Below are 21,120 nucleotides of genomic sequence, written 5' to 3'. Positions count from 1 at the left end.
TTGATGTATGGCAAAACCAATATAATATTGTAAAGTAAAAAAAAAATAATAATAAATACATGTATCATAAAAAAATACTCATTCTGTTTCAATACCTAACTTTCTAAGGCACAACAAATTTAAAGCATCCTTAATCATTACCAGATAGTAAAACAATTGTGGAGTTTTCTGCATTCTCTGAAGGATTTCAAGCAATTCTTTGTTTTTTTCTCCATATCAACATTGTGTTTTCTTTCTAACTTCATCCATTTGGCAAGAAGGGCCTTCCTGTCACTGTGGTCTCCTTTCACCCATAGTATGAAATTTTGCAGAATAGTTTGCTCAAGTTACCAGGAGTGATTCCAGAACTGTATGCTCCACATTCACTAGCAACTTTGGAAATGTTTTGCCTTGAAACAGGATTAAACCTTGCACAAGTTGGACTGGGAAAAAGCCCCACAAATTCCTTGGCAAAGAAGGATCAGAATCAAACTCTTCTATTTCTCCTTTAAATGTACTGCAGAGTTGTTGTTGTTATTTTGTCATTTGTTTCATTCAGAAATAAAGTGTCAGTAAGGTGACAATAAACATTATTGAACATAGAAACATAAGGAAACCTTGTTTTAATTTACTAAAAATGTGAATAGGAAATAAAAATCAACAAAGAAACAGACATTGCCCCATAAATGATCTGAAATTCGTAACCTGAGAAACTCTTGTGAACACCTACCTCAACCTTTTAGAGACGAAGTCAGCCAGCTAGAGTAGTCAAGAACTTGGCCAAGTCATGAAAGGAAGAACTCAAAAAACGAAGCAAAAATATCTGGGTCTAGGATACAAGACCATTGCTTTCCTCTGTCATAAAATGACAAAGAGAACACCTCAGAAACATTTCTATCCAGGCAACTCCATGAATTAATGATTTTGATGGGACTCCAGGATGTTCTTGGACCCTAAGCCTCCTGAGTCCAGTGCAGTGATATTCTGCTAAATCATTACTGTCTTAGATTTAACAAAGATAATTAAACTTGACATATGTCTTCCTAAACCATCTATATGTCTTTTTTGACAATACCATGGTATAATGATTTAATAGTAATTTAATAAATTGCATGCCTAATGCCTGCATTAATTTCAATCATCTATTAAACATTAGGTCAAGTACCTGCCAGTGCCTGAAATGAAAGTGAAAGTAGCTCAGTCGTGTCTGACTTTTTGTGACCCCAAGGACTATTTAGTCCATGGAATTCTCTAGGCCAGAATACTGGAGTGGGTAGCCTTTCCCTTCTCCAGGGGATCTTCCCAACCCAGGGATCGAACCCAGGTCTTCCTCATCGCAGGTGAATTCTTTACCAGCTGAGCTACAAGGGAAGCCCTGGAGTGGATAGCCCATCCCTTCTCCAAGGGATCTTCCCGACCCAGGAATCGAACCAAGGTCTCCTGCGTTGCAGGCAGATTCTTTACCAACTGAGCTTACCAGTGCATAGAACTGTAAAAAAAAAAAAAAAAATGCTAGGAAAAACTCTTGAAAATGTTAAGATCTCTGCACTTAAAGAATTTATAATTTTTGTATGAATGGATAGAAATTATTCTCTCCCTCTGATTGAAGGAACAGAAACACAGGTGGGTTAAATGATTAGCCAGGGTCACACAAGGAGAATGAAGCAAATGTTAAGCTAGAAATCAGTGCTCCTGGCTACAATCACATGTTCTCATCACCATATGCAACTAGGCTTCCCCAATACTGTACCATTCTTTTGTAGCGTCCCTCCACCAGTATCATATGTAGTACAAAATAAAATAATATAACAATATTCAACTCTAGAACAAAATTTTCACATATGCTGAAATTAACACTGCCTCAAAACAATACAGTTCTGAATTCATAATAGAACAGAACTGTAACAAAAAAATAGTGATATGAAAGAAACATGTGATCAAAACTAAATTCTTTAATTGATATATGTATGTGCTTTTAAGATTAAAAAAGAACACGGTGAGTGGGAATAGAGGGAATTGGATAAAGATAGTCAAAAGGTACCAACTTCCAATTACAGGATAAATAAGTACTAGGAATGCAATATACAACATGATAAATATAATTAACCCTACTTACATTATATATGAAAGTTGTTTACAGAGTAAATCCGGAGTCCTTATCATAAGGAAAAAATGTTTTTATTTTGTATCTACTTGAGATGATAAATGTTCATGAAACAGTGTGGTAATCATTTCACTATATATCTAACTTAAAGTATTATGCTGTGCACTTGAAACTTATACAGTTCTTAAACTTATACAGTATGTAAATTATATTTCAGTAAAACTGGAAGAAAAAAAATAACACTTTTTAGTCCAATCCCACCATATCATATCTATTTGTCCTAAATCATTCCCAGGAAAAATGACTTAAACTCTGACTGATTCTAGTGATGAATTTGGAAGCACTGTTTTTTTAAAAAATTTTTATTTGTCTCTTCTATTTTTGACAGTTTTCTAAACCATTTTGTGAACCCAGTGTTCTAAGAGTCCTAGTTGTCTGAATTTCAAGAGCTTTTGCAAAATCCTTATATCTGTGAAGCGCTATTATATAAACTCTTTAAATAAAACATAATTTAATTTGTGGAGAAGAGAAAATGTAACTTTATACTTAAAGATTATCCCAACATTTTAAAACATTGAAATAATTTATCTTAATGTTTTACCTACGTATTGCCAAGTTTCTAGGTATTGAAAACCACCACAATTGTCAAAGTTATCCTGTTTATTTTTTCCATATAGCTTTCATATGAAATTATAAGACTCTACTATTAAACAATCATTCTTGATAAGGGAATATTTGCTAAAACAATAAGTTATGCTATAGCAGCAATGTGAGTACTTTATGGACTTAAACAATCAAAAAACCAAACTTGCAAAGTACGTGCGGGCGTGCTTAGTCACGTCTGTTGTGTCAGACTCTGTGACTCTATAGCCTGTAGCCGGTCAGGCTCCTCTGTCCATGGGGATTCTCCAGGCAAGAATATTGAAGTGGGTTGCCATTTCCTCCTTCAGGGGATCTTCCTGACCAAGGGACCAAACCTGTATCTCCTGAAGCTCCTGCTTTGCAGGCAGGTTCTTTACTGCTGAGCCACCGCGGAAGCCCCTTGCAAATTACACCTATCATAAAATGGCATCAAATTATTTTTTCAATATGTTATAGCTGCTTATGAAATAAAAAAAGCGCCACTGAATTATTTGGTGTGAGATGTATTCTACAATACTCTTAGATTAAAAAACCACATACACCCAGTAATAATTGGGTGAAAATCCAGTTATATTGATTTATTTTCTACATCTTCACCTGTTTTACAAACTCTTATCTACAACAAATACATTTTCATTTCTTTTCTTTCATGACATTATATCTTAAAATTCTATTTAAAATGCAAACTCTCCTGGTACTTGAGAATTGAAACAATATTAATTTGAAAACAAAAGTTTTCCATTTAGTTCTAAGTTGCCCTTTAGCCATTACTTTATCATCATTTTATGTGTGATTTTTTTAAAAAACAATACAAGAAAAGAAAGCAAAAAATTCAACGTTTGTGAGACATTTTTGCCTATCTTTTGTCAATGTTGGAAACATTGCTTTCTATAGACTTTATTTCAGTGAAAACCACCTTTATTGGATGCTTTAGATTTGGGGGCTGTGAAGTCTGTGCAGGTAGACAAAGGTCCATTTATTTCTATAGCTAATAAAATAAATAATAAGATATTGTCACTACTTACACCTATGGCTTTGAGGCATCATTCGTACCAAAATCCAGTTCAGTCACTTAAAGTGACAATATACTCCTTCTCATCTTTTCTATTTTCCTCCCCATTCTTATATTTTACTCTCTTTTAAGAAAGGCATCTATGGCTTTAATTCAGCTAATTCAAGATTCTGCATTAAATGTTCCACTTAGAACGAAGTTTCCACAAACTTATATGTTTCCAGGAGCTTTGACCCTTCAAGGCAACCACTGTGGCATGTACTTGTTAGAAAGATAAGTAACCATAAAATGTTTTTTAAAACCATCCAAAAGCTTGATTTTGATTCTCAGAGAGTATTTAGGAGTAAGTGGCATACACAAACAGAGATTCTACAAACTACAATGAACAAACTCCACAGGTATACATATTTCCCCAATTTTAAGATGACCTTCCATTCTCCTCAAAATGAAAAGGACACAATTTTTATAAATTCTGCACAAATTACTTTGGAATTAGTCTCAGTGGTTCTCAACTCTCTCTTTAGACTCAGCAGAAGCTCTGGGTCATCCAAAGATTTAATCTCATTGGTTTGGGATACAGTCTGGATGTCAATATTTGGTAAAAGTTCAAAGCATGTATATGAATGTAATATGTATGCCAAGATTAAGAATCAGTGAGATATGGTAAAAATAACTTTATCACAAAGCATTTAATTCAATTTACCTCTAGAAAGTCACCCAACCTCAAATACATGTTACCTATGTCACACCTGGCCAAATATTTGCTATTGAAAAATTGATGCTACTACAAATATTAAAGCATCCTTAAATGTATAACATTGCTGGAAAATTATTTCACAGAAGCATTAGTTCATAATGATAATTCCTCCATTACTTCAGTGGAAGATAATGAGTTTATTCTTAAATTAGAAATATGATCCTCAGAGAGGTGTGGGAACTAGGTATGCACAAATATGCAAATAAATATTGCAAGGCAATTAAAATAATGATAAAGATTATGTTCATTGATAGCCATGATATAATGTTAAGTCAAGTAAAAAAATACAGATTAAAGAATATTACATTAAAATGGTATTGTTATGTGAATAATATTTTGGTTATATATATTCTATAGTGTTTGATCTTTAAAATTAGTATGCATGCTTTTAACAAAACAACAAAGAAAACATAATTTGAAAGGAAAGAAAAAAGACTAAAAGCAAGAGAAAGAGAAAAAAGAGATAAACTGGGCAAAAAGTTTGTATTACTTTGGACATCAAAATTTTAGCAGGTCTTGAAAGATGAGTTTATAAAATTCTTGAGAAAAAATCGATTCCAATTTCCTAAATGTGTTTATAACAAATTGCACAATTTCCTTGTCAGCAATAGTACTGATAAAATCTTCAGAGATTATTGAAACTCTTAAAAGAAATATTGTTTTACTTCAGTTCATTTCAGTTCAGTTGCTCAGTCACGTCCAGCTCTTTGTGACTCCATGGACTGCAGCACCCCAGGCCTCCCTGTCCATCACCAACTCCCGGAGCCTACTCAAACCCATGTCCCTTGAGTCAGTGATGCCATCCAGCCATCTCATCCTCTGTTGTCCCCTTCTCCTCCTGCCCTCAATCTTTCCCAGCATCAGGGTCTTTTCCAGTGACTCAACTCTTCGCATCAGGTGGCCAAAGTATTGGAGTTTCAGCTTCAGCATCAGTCCTTCCAATGAACATTCAAGACTTATTTCCTTTAGGATGGACTGGTTGGATCTCCTTGCAGTCCAAGGGACCCTCAAGAGTCTTCTCCAACACCACAGTTCAAAAGCATCAATTCTTCAGCCGTCAGCTTGCTTTATAGCTCAACTCTCACATCCATACATGACTACTGCAAAAACCATAGCTTTTACTAGACAGACCTTTGGTGGGAAAGTAGTCTCTGCTTTTTAATATGCTGTCTAGGTTGGTCATAACTTTCCTTGCAAGGAGTAAGCGTCTTTTTATTTCATGGCTACAGTAACCATCTGCAGTGAGTTTGGAGCCCAAGAAAATAAAGTCTGCCACTGGTTCCACTGTTTCTCCATCTATTTGCCATGAAGTGATGGGACCAAATGCCATGATCTTCGTTTTCTGAATGTTGAGCTTTAAGCCAACGTTTTCACTCTCCTCTTTTATTTTCATCAAGAAGCTATTTAGTTCTTCTTCGCTTTCTGCCATAGGATGCTGTCATCTGCATATCTGAGGTTATTGATCTTTTTCCCGGCAATCTTGATTCCAGCTTGTGCTTCTTCCAGCCCAGCATTTCTCTTGATGTACTCTGCATATAAGTTAAATAAGCAGGGTGACAATATACAGTCTTGACGTACTCCTTTTCCTATCTGGAACCAGTCTGTTGTTCCATGTCCAGTTCTAACTGTTGCTTCCTGACCAGCATACAGGTTTCTCAAGAGGCAGGTCAGGTGGTCTGGTATTCCCATCTCTTTCAGAATTTTCCACAGTTTATTGTGATCCATACAGTCAAAGGCTTTGGCATAGTCATACCTACAATTTTATAGTTTCATTATTTACAGTTGGAGATTCATAAGTGATGTATTAGTTTATGCTGTTTAGGTTTCCAAATGAAAAGCGATTAAAAAGTATTTTTTATTTAAGGGGGACTTTTTGGTGGCTCAGCAGTAAAGAATCCACCTGCCAATGCAGGAAACATGAGTTTGATCCCTAGATTGAGAAGATCCCCTGGAGAAAGAAATGGCAACCCACTCCAGTATCCTTGCCTGGAGTGTTCCACGTGGGGTCTCAAAGAGTTGTGACAATTTACCACACTTGGAAAAAACCTAGACCATTCTTCTATGACATTTTCTCATTCATTTAAGTATTTACTCAATATCAGATAAGTATATATAAATAAATTATAATCTATGCTTCTATCACTTCCCTATTTTATTCTTCAGATGAGAGGATGCAACTTAGCTTTTTTTCTTCCAAAATTGTAAACATATGGATCTTTCCTCAAATAACTTTTATATCATATTTTAATATCTATAAGGCTCCACACTAGATATAAATGGGATAAAAGGTGCTATCTTCAAGTCTCTAGGAATCTGAAATGCACCATAGAAATGACAAAACACATACACAGAAATGTTAAGTCTAATGTGCAGATACAACTTCATACATGGAACTGACAAGCAGCAATTTGGAACTAGACCTTGAAGATCCTGCCAATTTAAATAGTCAGAAGTTGCATAAGGAAAATCATTCTAGTAGCAGATCCATGAGAAGTAATTTGGGGTCTGATGAAGACTGTTGGGCTGATGTGAAGTATTCATGTAAGGGGATTATTAAAGTTGAAAAAGGTTGAAAAAAAATTAGTGGGGAGCCTTGGTTACTCAGTCAAGGGTCTGAATTTTGTTCACTGAAATTTGAGGAAACATCAGGTTTGGATAGGGGACTCTAATGACCTGGCCGTTCTGCATATTTTCTGTCTTTATCTCTTACCAGCTTTCCTCTGTTCCAGCCACACTAGAAAAATGAAGTCACTCAGTTGTGTCCAACTCTGCAACCCTGTGGACTGTAGCCTACCAGGCTCCTCTGTCCATGGGATTCTCCAAGCAAGAATACTGGAGTGGGTTGCCATTTCTGGCTCTTCAAATACATCAAAGTTCTCCTGCCTTACGGCCTTTGCACTTGCTGTTTAGTGCATCATTACTGCTGTGTTTTCTCCTGGGATCTTTTCTTGGCAGGATCCCTTACTTCACTGTTGTACCTATTCACCATGCTCCTCAAACAAGGATGGATCAAAAATAGCACTTTCCATACCAGCATTATATACTTTTATGATTTTCTTTGGTTTTCTTCTTAACATTCGTATTTCCTTCTCAGACAGGACACATACATTTTGTTGTTGTTTTACTTATCTGTCTCCCCTACTAGAAGGTGAAAAAGAAACTCATGCAGCGTGAACAGCACAACTCTACCTGTCATGTTTACTTCAGAGCCTGAAACGTAGGTGAAAAGTAAAGAATAGTAAACATGCATTATTTAAAGAATTAATAACATTTTAACTAAGTAATTAAATAATCAAAGGAGAACTTTAGGAACATTGGTATGAATATGGGAATCTGTGACAATAATCTAGACAAGAGGTAATAATTGACCAAAAATAAGCACCATGGGGATAAAGTGAAAGTGAAGTCACTCAGTCGTGTCCAACTCTTTGCGACCCCGTGGACTGTAGCCCACCAGACTCCTCTGTCCATGGCATTCTCCAGGCAAGAATACTGGAGTGGGTTGCCATTTCCTTCCATGGGGATAAGGAGAAAAGAAATGGATATAAAGCTTGATTTTCCTCCTTGAACTCAGAATCCTTATCTGTAAAGCAAGGATTGTTGAACTAAAATTATGAATACAATTTTTCAGTATAGTAAAAAATAATGCCTCCTTCAGGGCCAAATTTTAGGCAGGCTTACTGGCCATTACAAAAGAATCAGGTTCCCTAAATGTGGGTTCCCTCTCTTGCAACCCACCCCATTGCACATGCAGGCATCCCTTGGTCCTCCTCACTTTGCCCTGTAGGAAGCAAGGCTTGGGGAACTAAGCAAAAATTAATACTCTGATTACTGCTATTACTGTGGTTAGTAAGTTGTCATTTGTCTGTAATCCAAGCTTTTCATGCCTTCTGTCAACATCCACGGAATCTCTGAGTTTGCAAGCAGGGTAAAACCTCAAGTCCCCCAGGTGGCCCAGTGGTAAATAATCTGCTTGTCAATGCAGGAGATGCAAGAGACATGGGTTCAACTCCAGGGTTGGGTAGACCCCCTGGAGAAGTAAATGGCAACCCACTCCAATATTCTTACAGGGAAATTACATGAACAGAGGAACTTGGTGGGCTACAGTCCATGGGGTCATGAAGAGCTGGAGACAACTGAACATGGGCACGGAACAAAACACCACGGTAAAGCCTCCGAGTCATCAACGTTCTTGGTAGGTGCAAGACTGATTTTATAGACGTCAGTTATTTCAGTATACAAACGATTAGAAGATGAATTAATTAACAAGACATTTAAAATAAGATGAAAAGCATAACAGAGTGATAAATTTAACAAAATATGTATAAGACTTTTATGCAAAAAACTAGCGCAGCCTTACTGAGAGAAATTAAAGACCTAAAGAATGGAGGGAGATTCCATACTTGTAGATGTGACAGTTTTCTCCCCTACCCCCAACTCTATTATTTGAATCTGTGGAACAGGTGACAGAAACAGTCTATATCTTCCATGGAAGGTATCATCCCTCCCATCTTAGGGACAGCACCTGATAAGACTGTCTACTAGCTGCTATTTCAGAGGCCCTAAGAAGAGCATGTCTGATCACAGTAGCTCCCTCATCTTTCCAATGAATTCCCTTTCTCTTTTTATTAGCTGTAGTCATTGCAACAAAAAGAATAAAATACTTAGGAATATATCTACCTAAAGAAACTAAAGACCTATATACAGAAAACTATAAAACACTGATGAAAGAAATCAAAGAGGACACTAATAGATGGAGAAATATACCATGCTCATGGATCGGAAGAATCAATATAGTGAAAATGAGTATATTACCCAAAGCAATTTACAAATTCAATGCAATCCCTATCAAGATACCGGCGATATTTTTCACAGAACTAGAACAAATAATTTCAAGATTTGTATGGAAATACAAAAAACCACGAATAGCCAAAGCAATCTTGAGAAAGAAGAATGGAACTGGAGGAATCAATTTGCCTGACTTCAGGCTCTACTACAAAGCCACAGTCATCAAGACAGTATGGTATTGGCACAAAGACAGACATATAGATCAATGGAACAAAATAGAAAGCCCAGAGATAAATCCACATACATATGGACACCTTATCTTTGACAAAGGAGGCCAGAATATACAATGGAGTAAAGACAATCTCTTTAACAAGTGGTGCTGGGAAAACTGGTCAACCACTTGTAAAAGAATGAAACTAGATCACTTTCTAACACCGCACACAAAGATAAACTCAAAATGGATTAAAGATCTAAATGTAAGACCAGAAACTATAAAACTCTTAGAGGAGAACATAGGCAAAACACTCTCCGACATAAACCACAGCAGGATCCTCTATGATCCACCTCCCAGAATTCTGGAAATAAAAGCAAAAATAAACAAATGGGATCTAATTAAAATTAAAAGCTTCTGCACAACAAAGGAAAACATAAGCAAAGTGAAAAAGACAGCCTTCCGAATGGGAGAAAATAATAGCAAATGAAGCAACTGACAAACAACTAATCTCAAAAATATACAAGCAACTCCTGCAGCTCAATTCCAGAAAAATAAACGACCCAGTCAAAAAATGGGCCAAAGAACTAAATAGACATTTCTCCAAAGAAGACATACGGATGGCCAACAAACACATGAAAAGATGCTCAACATCACTCGTTATTAGAGAAATGCAAATCAAAACCTCAATGAGGTACCACTTCACACCAGTCAGAATGTCTGCGATCCAAAAATCTGCAAGCAATAAATGCTGGAGAGGGTGTGGAGAGAAGGGAACCCTCCTACACTGTTGGTGGGAATGCAAACTAGTACAGCCACTATGGAGAACAGTGTGGAGATTCCTTAAAAAATTGCAAATAGAAATGCCTTATGACCCAGCAATCCCACTGTTGGGCATACACACAGAGGAAACCAGAATTGAAAGAGACACATGTACCCCAATGTTCATTGCAGCACTGTTTATAAGAGCCAGGACATGGAAACAACCTAGATGTCCATCAGCAGATGAATGGATAAGAAAGCTGTGGTACATATACACAATGGAGTATTACTCAGCCATTAAAAAGAATACCTTTGAATCAGTTCTGATGAGATGGATGAAACTGGAGCCGATTATACAGAGTGAAGTGAGCCAGAAAGAAAAACACCATTACAGTATACTAACACATATATATGGAATTTAGGAAGATGGCAATGATGACCCTGTATGCAGGACAGCAAAAAAGACACAGATGTGTATAGCGGACTTTTGGACTCAGAGGGAGAGGGAGAGGGTGTGATGATTTGGGAGAATGGCATTGAAACATGTATAATATCATGTAAGAATCGAAATGCCAGTCTATGTCTGATGCAGGATATGACACGCTTGGGGCTGACGCGCGGGGATGACCCAGAGAGATGTTGTGGGGAGGGGGGTGGGAGGGGGGCTCATGTTTGGGAACGCATGTACACCTGTGGTGGATTCATGTCAATCTATGCCAAAACCAATACAGAATTGTAAAGTAAAAATTAAAAATAAATTAATTAAAAAAAAAATTTCTAAAGAACACTATCTGGTATTTAAAAAAAAAAAAACTTAACAATCAGGATTTGTTGGTACACTTCCTTTTTTTAATTTTTATTTTTTTATAAAAGAACATTATTACTGAAGAACAAGAACCCCCAAACATAGACCCAAAAGGGAGGATGAGCACAAACCCAAATGACTGACCAAAGCCACCAGGTGTTTCTAAAAGCCCTATGATCGTCTATAAAATGGTGGTGGTCCCTGTCCAACTCATTTCATAGCAGCAGTGTTCACACTAAATCTCAGATATGCAAAAGTTTTGCAGAGAAACTCAAGTGGTATGATTAAAACAGCTGAAAACACCACAGATGGAAATGAAAGATCCCAGGCTTGTCCCAAGAGATTCATTTTGAAAAAGAAGAAGTAAGAACTTCTGGAATTCTGCCTCCCCGCTGCCATTCAATCACTCATGGGCAAGGACAGTGTGATCTTGTCAGAATCCTGGACAGTGCCTCTAATGCCTGGAATATGTTCCATCAGTTAGGGGTCATTTTTTCCCTTCCTTTCTGACCTGCCCCTGACAGTATTCACCACATGTAACCTCCCTTAGAATTTTTAAAAGGACAAAAATTAATCTAACTTCCAAAGGTGATTATGAAAAACATCAACAAGAAAAAGAACAGGCTTGGAATTCAAAAGAATATGGAATTTAGAAGACATCAAAGACAAAAATAAATCCAACTAAACAGGGCCCCAAGGAGTTCCTTTTATTCCTGTAGGCTTTCCCATTCCAACCCCATAAAAATGTTTTGCACATGCAATAGCTAGCAAATAATGAAAGGATGCAAAGCTTCCCAAAATGACAGATGCTCAGTTGAAGGAGGTTGATGACTGAGTCACTTGAGCCCCTTCCTGGAGGAGCCCATTGTTTGCTCAGCAGCAGCACCAGTTTAGCTCAGTGCCCCAGTGTTCTAGACCAGAGGCTGATAACAAGCCTCCCTGAGCATGGGATTGGCTGGAGTGACTGACTGGGAGGAAGAGAGCTTACTCACTCCCTCTGCACATCTTCCAGCCACCTCACTATCAAATCCTGCTTCTGCTCCATAGAAGCACCTGATAGAACTGTTGCATTGTTGTGTTTTAACAGATGAGTTTATCCACCATGATTAGGTAGAAAATTCTAGGCACCTTATACTTGTAGGTTTCACCACGGGACATCAGCTTGCTGTTCAGGAAACAGCAATGGAGGAGCAGCTCTTCCTCACATGCATACAGGTCCAGGATGTGTTCCAAGTTGACTCAGACATAGAGGCCAGAGCCACAGTTGAGAAAGGGGATCTTCAAAACCTTCACTTGTTGATAATGCACTGGAGCAGCCAACATGGCTTGTCCTGGGTGATGCCAGAAATGCTGCAAAGCTCATGGCAGAGCCCACCTCCTTGTTGTGGGTATACAGAGCACCTAAGCCAAAGCAAGAGATGCTGAAATCCTTATTGGTGCTGACTGATTGATTGCATGGGTGTTGTTGAGGTCAGACAAACTTTCCATGCCCAGAACATTTTCATGTTCATCCAATACAGACAGCATGTAAATTTTATCTATGATGACATGTAGGTTGTATCTCTTGGCAAATTCCAGGTATTCCTTCAGTGAGTCTGGGAGTAGAAGTCATCCAGGGGATTCTGAGGATTAATTATGCTTATTCTCCATAAGCATAGCCTCAAGCAGAGCTTTCTCCAACTTGTACAAAATGAACTGGAAAGCATGGGTATTCACATCAGTGGACAAGCATCAGCTCAACTTTTACACACAGCTGGAAAATGAGGAGGAAACCACCATAGAAGGGAGTGAGGAGTCAGAAAGGCCTTAATTGGATCACACAAAACAGTGGCCAGCATGGAAAAGACAGAGCAACAACTATTTAGAAAAACCAAGTTTTCTGGATCAAGGTGGGCACCTTCCTTGCACTAGTAGATCAGGAATGGGGTCACTTCTTCCTCAGAGATGATTGCCCTCTCTAATCGGGATCTTGCAATAGGATCTCCTCTGTGCAGTTCACATTACTCTGACTTAAGATTTCAGTCATCAGATCAGTACACAGCTTATGCTTATCAGTACCAGGGTTAATGAAGCCCAAAGTAGTCTTGTCTTCCTGGTATTTGTCCCCATGGCAGCTCTTGTCATCCTAGAAGCTGGAGCGGTACAAGGCAGAGATGTCAATCTTATGGTTGCATAGGTCAAGGCTGACAAATGATGCTTCAAAATCTCTCAGCTGATGAACTAGGAGGCTGGGCTACCTGGATGATGGGCTCACTGCCCAACTCTGACGTCACTCCTAGAGTCCTGGGAAGGGCAACACAGTTTGTTGGAGCTCCAGGCCACACATGGCCCCAGATTGTAGGAGGTAGACCAGTTGACAGATTAAGTGGTCCAAGAGAGATTCCTGCTCCCAACCGGCCTGATTGTTCCTTTGCTCTTCCAGTGTTGGGTTCTGATTGCAAGTGCTTGGGTATCAGCTGTATGTTATGCTCTTCAATGATCTACTGTAAATGCACCATCATCTCCATCAGCTGGCTATGAATGCTCTGGTTTCTGAGACCCTGGCCCCTCATTGGGCCACAAGGCATGTGGAAAGTGTCTGATCAGTGATTCATGCTCTGGGTATTTGCATTGGCCTCTGCAGGCTGGCTAGAACTTTTGCCTCTGTTTTCATTCATCTTTCTCTAGTCTAAGATCCTCATGCCTGATGAAATTATCCTGGACCATCAGGGCTTAGAGATCTCTCCAACACACTCATCTCACTAAGCTTGATTATCAATCTTTTTAATTATAATATGTAGGTATTTCATTGTAGTTTTTTGATTGGCATTTCCCTACTGACTAATGATGTTGTATATTTCCTCATGTGCACATTGGCCATTTGTATATTTTCTTAGGATAAAGGTCTATTAAATATCCTTTGCCCACTTTTTAATTGAGTTATCTGTCCTTATAGTATTGGGTTGTCAGTGTTCTTTATATATTCTGGATACAGAATATGATTTGCAAATATCTTCTCCCATTCTGTAGGTTGTTTTTTTATTTTCTTGATTATATCATTTGCAGGACAAACTTTTTAATTTTGGTGAAGTCCAATTTAGCTGTTATTTTCTTTTATATCTTTGCCTTTGGTGTGATATCAAAGAAACCACTGTCTAAAATTAATGTCATGAAGGTTTAGTCCTATGTTATCTTCTAAGAGTTTTCTAGATGTAGTTCCTATGTTTAAGTCTATGAATATTTTGAGTTCATTTTTGTATATGGTGTGAAGTAGAGTCCTCAGTTTCACTCTTTCACATGTGAATATTTCATTGTCCCAGTGTCATTTGTTAAAAAGATTGTTCTTTCTTCCAGTGAATTATCTTAGTACATTTGTTAAAAATAAATGTGTCATTGATGTAATAGTTTACTTCTGGACTCTTAAATCTATTCCATTGATCTATATATCTACCCTTATGCCAGTACCACACTGTCTTGATTACTGTAGCTTTGTAACAAGTTTTCAAACCAGAAAGTATGAGTACTTTAACTTTGCTCTTTTTCAAGATTATTTTTTGCCATTTTCAGTTCATATCCATTACTTTAAGCTACCAAGAACACATTCTTCCAGTTTGCTTTGTTTTAGACTTCTTTTAAATCCTTCCTCAAATGCCAGACCATTCTGCCCCTTTGTTTGCAAGCATGTTGCCACCTCTCCAAATTTTCACTTATGGTAGTCAACAATGAGTGCAAAGAGTAGCTGGAAATCAAGGACAGGATGGAAAATATGGACTTTTAAAAGTAAATGACAGATTTAGGTCACCAGAAAGTCTTTGAATAGGATGTTGTGGGAACAAAGTGACTGTCATGGTGAAAAAAATTAGATCATAAATTTTAGAATAAATTCCCAAAACAGGTCTCATGTTTTCCTCTTCCTTATGTGTACTGAGAAGATTGTATTGACTAAGTTAGTTCATTTTCTCAGATTCCTCCAAAATGAAATAAAGCTGTGCTGTTTCTCATGTTCTTATTGCAGACCCTGCCTGTTGGCCTTTTGTAGTTAGTGTTCTTGATATTTTTTATATCTGTTAGAAATTAAGCACTGCATTCCTTAATTATGCTCAAGGGAAAAAAGTTACCATTTAGAGATGCACATATAATAAGAGGGTTAAAATAAACATGTCCCTATATGAGGGTTTCTGAGAACACATGTCCATGTTTCAACACTTTACGTAGTCACATCAGACCCTGTTGTTTGGCTAAAGAAAGTTATTGCTCTCATTTTACAGAAGCATAACTGAAGTGCCAAGAGGTAAATTGAATTGCTTAGATGATTGAGCATGGCAGGGACAAAGCCAGTATGAAAGTGCAATGTACCAGCCTCCTGGGGATGCTGTTAAGGGTTAAAATGTGTCCTCCAAAAGAATATGTTGAAGTCATAAGCTCTGGTACCGATGACCTTATCTAGAAAGAGGGTCTTAGTAGATGTTAAGTTGAAATCATTAGAATGAGCCCTAATCAAACATGCCTGGTATCACTATGGGACGAGGAATGTCGTGTGACAACAGAGGCAAAGACTGAAGCAATGAAACTGCAAGCCAAAGAATGCCAAGGACTGATGGCATTCAGAAACTAGGAAGAGTCAAGGAAAGATTTTTTTTCCCCTATAGATTTCAAGGAGTCTGTCCCTGCCACCATCTGGATTTTGAACTTCTAACCTATAGAAATTTGAGACAACAAATTTCTGTTGTTTGATACCATCTAGTTTTAAATACTTTGTTATGGCATACCTAGAAAATTGATATAGACAGTATTCATTCCTTGACATAGCACTTTATTTTAAAAATATTTTTTATGTGAATCATTTTTTAAAGTCTTTATTGATTTTTTTTTTACAATATTGCTTGTTTTATGTTTTCGCCACAAGGTATGTGGGATCCTAACTCACCAACCAAAGATCAAACCCACACCCCTTTCACTGAAAGGGGAAGTCTTAACCACTGGACCACCAAGGAAGTCTTGACATAGCACTTTACAACAGAAAATCAGCCTTCTCAGAGCACCAGAGGTGCTTCACAATTTAAGAACCATTCCCTACTATTTAAACACAATTCCCCTGCCCTAAGACTTCTCTGGTGGCTCAGATGGTAAAGCGTCTGTCTACAATGCGGGAGACCCGGGTTCAATCCCTGGGTCAGAAAGATCCCCTGAAGAAGGAAACAGAAACCAACTCCAGTACTATTGCCTGGAGAATCCCATGGACAGAGGAGCCTGGTAGGCTACAGTCCATGGGGTCTCAAAGGGTCAGATATGACTGAGCAACTTCTTCAGGACTTTCAGGGGTCTCAAAGAGTCAGATATGACTGAGCGACTTCACTTTCAGGACAAATTCAGTCTTGGACAATGATCCTGGTATAAAATATTCTTCCCCTGACTGAATATTATCAGTGAAGAAAAGCTTCCTATTTCATGATTCAGAGGACTCGCCCCCCTGACACCTTCTGCACAGCTCTGGTTGTTTAAAGGTTCTTCCTCATAAACTAATTTGCCTTCCTCTCATATCTATCCATTAATAATAGCTCAGACTTCTGAAGGCACTCAGGATGACCCTAATTCCTCTTTTATATGCTAGGACTTTAAACATGTCCCCCACATTCAACTATTCCTCATCGATCATGCTCCTAAAACCACTAACCATCCCTATTGGCCAGAAGTGAATCAATGTCCCTCTAAGTGTAGCATCAAGAACTGAACAGCAGATTTTCAGTGTCAACTCCTTACAATAGATGAAGCAGAACCAGTTCTTCTGCTGTATAGACAATTATTCTGATACAGGAAAATACCACTATTATAGTCCAAACTGCCTTTCAATGAGGTAAATCTAGACAAATGAAAGGACACTTTATTCCTGTTACCATCTTCATAGATTAGGGTTGGTGGAGGGGACAAATTTTGGAGTCCATCAACTTTTCCACGTGAAGATAGGGTTTCCTAAAAACTGTAGGGGCATGAGATGAGTGTCTACTCTATGAAATAAAAGCCCAAAATGTGATAGCCAGTTAGAAAGATGGGCCAAATAAAATGACATCAAGTTGAATATGGATAAATAAGAAAGCCATCACTTGGAATTTTAAAATTTAAACTTGCTATAGACTGATTTGGTCCCTTGCCAAAAATATTAGATGTTGAAGCCCTAGCCACCATCCCCTCCAATATTATCATATTTGGTGACAGGGCTTTTCAGTTCAGTTCAGTTCAGTTCTGTCACTCAGTCGTGTCCAACTGTTTGCGACCCCGTGAATTGCAGCATGCCAGGCCTCCCTGTCCAGCACCAACTCCTGGAGCTCACTCAAACTCACATCCATCGAGTCGGTGATGCCATCCAGCCATCTCATCCTCTGTTGTCCCCTTTTCTTCCTGCCCCCAATCCCTCCCAGCATCAGAGTCTTTTCCAATGAGTCAACTCTTCGCATGAGGTGGCCAAAGTACTGGAGTTTCAGCTTTAGCATCTTTCCTTCCAAAGAACACCCAGGGCTGATCTCCTTCAGAATGGACTGGTTTTATCTCCTTGCAGTCCAAGGGACTCTCAAGAGTCTTCTCCAACACCACAGTTCAAAAGCATCAATTCTTCGGCACTCAGCCTTCTTCACAGTTCAACTCTCACATCCATACATGACCACTGGAAAAACCATAGCCTTGACTAGACGGACCTTTGTTGGCAAAGTAATGTCTCTGCTTTTGAATATGCTATCTAGGTTGGTCATAACCTTTCTTCCAAGGAGTAAGTGTCTTTTAACTTCATGGCTTCAGTCATCATCTGCAGTGATTTTGGAGCCCAAAAAAATAAAGTCTGACACTGTTTCCATTGTTTCCCCATCTATTTCCCATGAAGTGATGGGACCAGATGCCATGATCTTAGTTTTCTGAATGTGGAGCTTTAAGCCAACTTTTTCACTCTCCTTCTTCACTTTCATCAAGAGGCTTTTTAGTTCCTCTTCACTTTCTGCCATAAGGGTGTTGTCATTTGCATATCTGAGGTTATTGCTATTTCTCCTGGCAGTCTTGATTCCAGCTTGTGCTTCCTCCAACCCAGGGTTTCTCATGATGTACTCTGCATAGAAGTTAAATAAGCAGGGTGACAATATACAGCCTTGACGTACTCTTTTTCCTATTTGGAACCAGTCTGTTGTTCCATGTCCACTTCTAACTGTTGCTTCCTGACCTGCATACAGGTTTCTCAAGAGGCAGGTCCGGTGGTCTGGTATTCCCATCTCTTTCAGAATTTTCCACAGTTTATTGTGATCCACAAAGTCAAGGGCTTTGGCATAGTCAATAAAGCAGAAGTAGATGTTTTTTTGGAACTCTCTTGCTTTTTCGATGATCCAGTGGATGTTGGCAATTTGATCTCTAGTTCCTCTGCCTTTTCTAAAACCAGCTTGAACATCTGGAAGTTCACAGTTCACGTATTGCTGAAGCCTGGCTTGGAGAATTTTGAGCATTACTTTACTAGCATCTGAGATGAGTGCAATTGTGTGGTAGTTAGAGCATTCTTTTGCATTGCCTTTCTTTGGAATTGGAATGAAAACTGACCTTTTCCAGTCCTGTGGCCACTGCTGAGTTTTCCAAATTTGCTGGCATATTGAGTGCAGCACTTTCACAGCATCATCTTTCAGGATTTGAAACAGCTCAACTGGAATTCCATCACCTCCACTACTTTTGTTCATAGTGATGCTTCCTAAGGCCCACTTGACTTCACATTCCAGGATGTCTGGCTCTAGGTGAGTGATCATACCATCGTGATTATCTTGGTCATGAAGATCTTTTTTGTACAGTTCTGTGTATTCTTGCCACCTCTTCTTAATATCTTCTGCTTCTGTTATGTCCATAACATTTCTGTCTTTTATTGAGCCCATCTTTGCATGAAATGTTCCCTTGGTATCTTTAATTTTCTTGAAGAGATCTCTAGTCTTTCCCATTCTGTTGTTTTCCTCTATTTCTTTGCACTGATTGCTGAAGAAGGCTTTCTTATCTCTTCTTGCTATTCTTTGGAACTCTGCATTCAGATGTTTATATCTTTCCTTTTCTCCTTTGTTCTTTGCTTCTCTTCTTTTCACAGCTATTTGTAAGGCTTCCCCAGACAGCCATTTTGCTTTTTTGCATTTCTTTTCCATGGGGATCGTCTTGATCCCTGTCTCCTGTACAATGACATGAACCTCTGTCCATAGTTCATCAGACACTCTATCAGGTCTAGTCCCTTAAATCTATTTCTCACTTCCACTGTATAATCATAAGGGATTTGATTTATGTCACACCTGAATGGTCTAGTGGTTTTCCCTACTTTTTTCAATTTAAGTCTGTGTTTGGCAATAAGAAGCTCATGATCTGAGCCACAGTCAGCTCTCGGTCTTGTTTTTGCTGACTGTATAGAGCTTCTCCATCTTTGGCTGCAAAGAATATAATCAATCTGATTTCGGTGTTGACCATCTGGTGATGTCCATGTGTAGAGTCTTCTCTTGTGTTGTTGGAAGAGGGTGTTTGCTATGACCAGTGCATTCTCTTGGCAAAACTCTATTAGCCTTTGCCCTGCTTCATTCCATAAGGCTTTTAGGGGGTAATTAAGATTAAATGAGTCATGAGGATTAGATCTTAATAGGATAGAATTGATGACTTTGTAAAAAGAAGAAGAGTACCCCTCTCTCTACTTCTACTTCTCTGTTTCTCTTCCCATCTGTATGTACAAAGGAAAGATCATATAATGATATAGCAAGAAGGCGGCCATCTATAAAGCAGGAAGAGAGTTTTCATCAGGAACCAAGTTAACCAACACCTTAATCTTAGACATTTCAGCCTCTAGAACTGTGAGAATTAAATTTCTGTTATTTAAAGCCACCTAGACTATGGTACCTTGCTGTGTATGGCAGCCTGACATAAGACATTAATACAAGATGGAGAAGATGAATAGCAAATGTGGCAAAGACTCAATATGAATTGCAAAGGTATTAAAGCAATTCCAAAAGACAATGTAGCCAAAGATTGTCCTAATATAGGTGTAACCCAAATGTGTGTTTGGTACTTGTCTTTGTTAGATTTAAATGAAGTGTATTGAGCTCTTGACTTCTAAGCTGCTGATGTCTAAATGCTTCCCTGGACTTCTGCACATTTCTAAAGCTGGTGAGCTCGTGTTCCCACAAACTTCTCCATGCCCTAGCTTCTGCATTCATACGTCAGCCTCAACTTTTCCTTGAGAAAGTCAACCATTTCCAGCCTTTTAGTGTCACATCTCAAAGTTCACAAGCAGGGCCAGCTTCATGAGAGTGTAACCACTGCAGTCATCTGTGGTTCTGCATTCAGATGGGCCTAAGTTTAGTCCCCTGTTGTAACTGTCTTGAAATTTTTAATCATAAAATATTTTATGCAAAATACAAAACTAGCAAATGCATTCAAAACCTATTTCCCTTCTTTCTAAAGCATAATGCTTCATGATTTTTAATCATTCACAGGTTCTGCAAAAATCAGAAAAGAATCAATTTGAGCAGTTGCGGAAAGGAGCATTACCACTTACTAATATGACCTGGGCAAAGATTTTGTACATCTATAAACAACAACATCCTCATTACTTATGAAAGTTGAAAGAATAAAATAAAATATTTTATGTAAAACACAAAACTAGCAAATGCATTCAAATAATATCATTTACCTTCTTCCTAAAGCATAGTATGTCATTGGCTGTTACCACCAACTCCTGAGATCAAATCAAATAATAAATATAAAATATGTTTCTAGAATTATATTTCTCTATGATAATTCTAGACATTGGGCTGTGGAGCACTGTATTAGAAATTCTCTTTGTTACATGTTAACCAAATACTTCATTAAAAAAAAAAACTCATTTAACAAGTAGCATGTGGGTTTACTTTAGTCATGGCTCAAATATTTCATGGCAAGATGTTGCCTACCCAAGAAAAACACAAGGAAGAAAGCCTTAGGGAACAGTAAAAATAAAAACAAAAATAGAAAAACCCTGTTCAGCTTCCAGTGAAAGCAGGAAATGGGTTGTATATAGGAAATAACCAAAATGTTAGCATAGAAGACAATTAATGTA

At 38.2% G+C, this 21,120-nt stretch overlaps 1 pseudogene; it reads right to left on the bottom strand.

The window, feature by feature from the left end:
* Positions 1 to 12,048: 12,048 nt before the first annotated feature.
* LOC120879383 overlaps positions 12,049 to 21,120 on the bottom strand; it is a 91,614-nt pseudogene continuing 82,542 nt past the window's right edge.

Source organism: Oryx dammah, unplaced genomic scaffold (assembly GCF_014754425.2).
Source record: "Oryx dammah isolate SB20612 unplaced genomic scaffold, SCBI_Odam_1.1 HiC_scaffold_20, whole genome shotgun sequence".
Lineage (NCBI taxonomy): Eukaryota > Metazoa > Chordata > Mammalia > Artiodactyla > Bovidae > Oryx > Oryx dammah.
The sequence above is the reverse complement of the archived record's forward strand: the minus strand, read 5'-3'. Positions and strand labels throughout refer to the sequence as shown.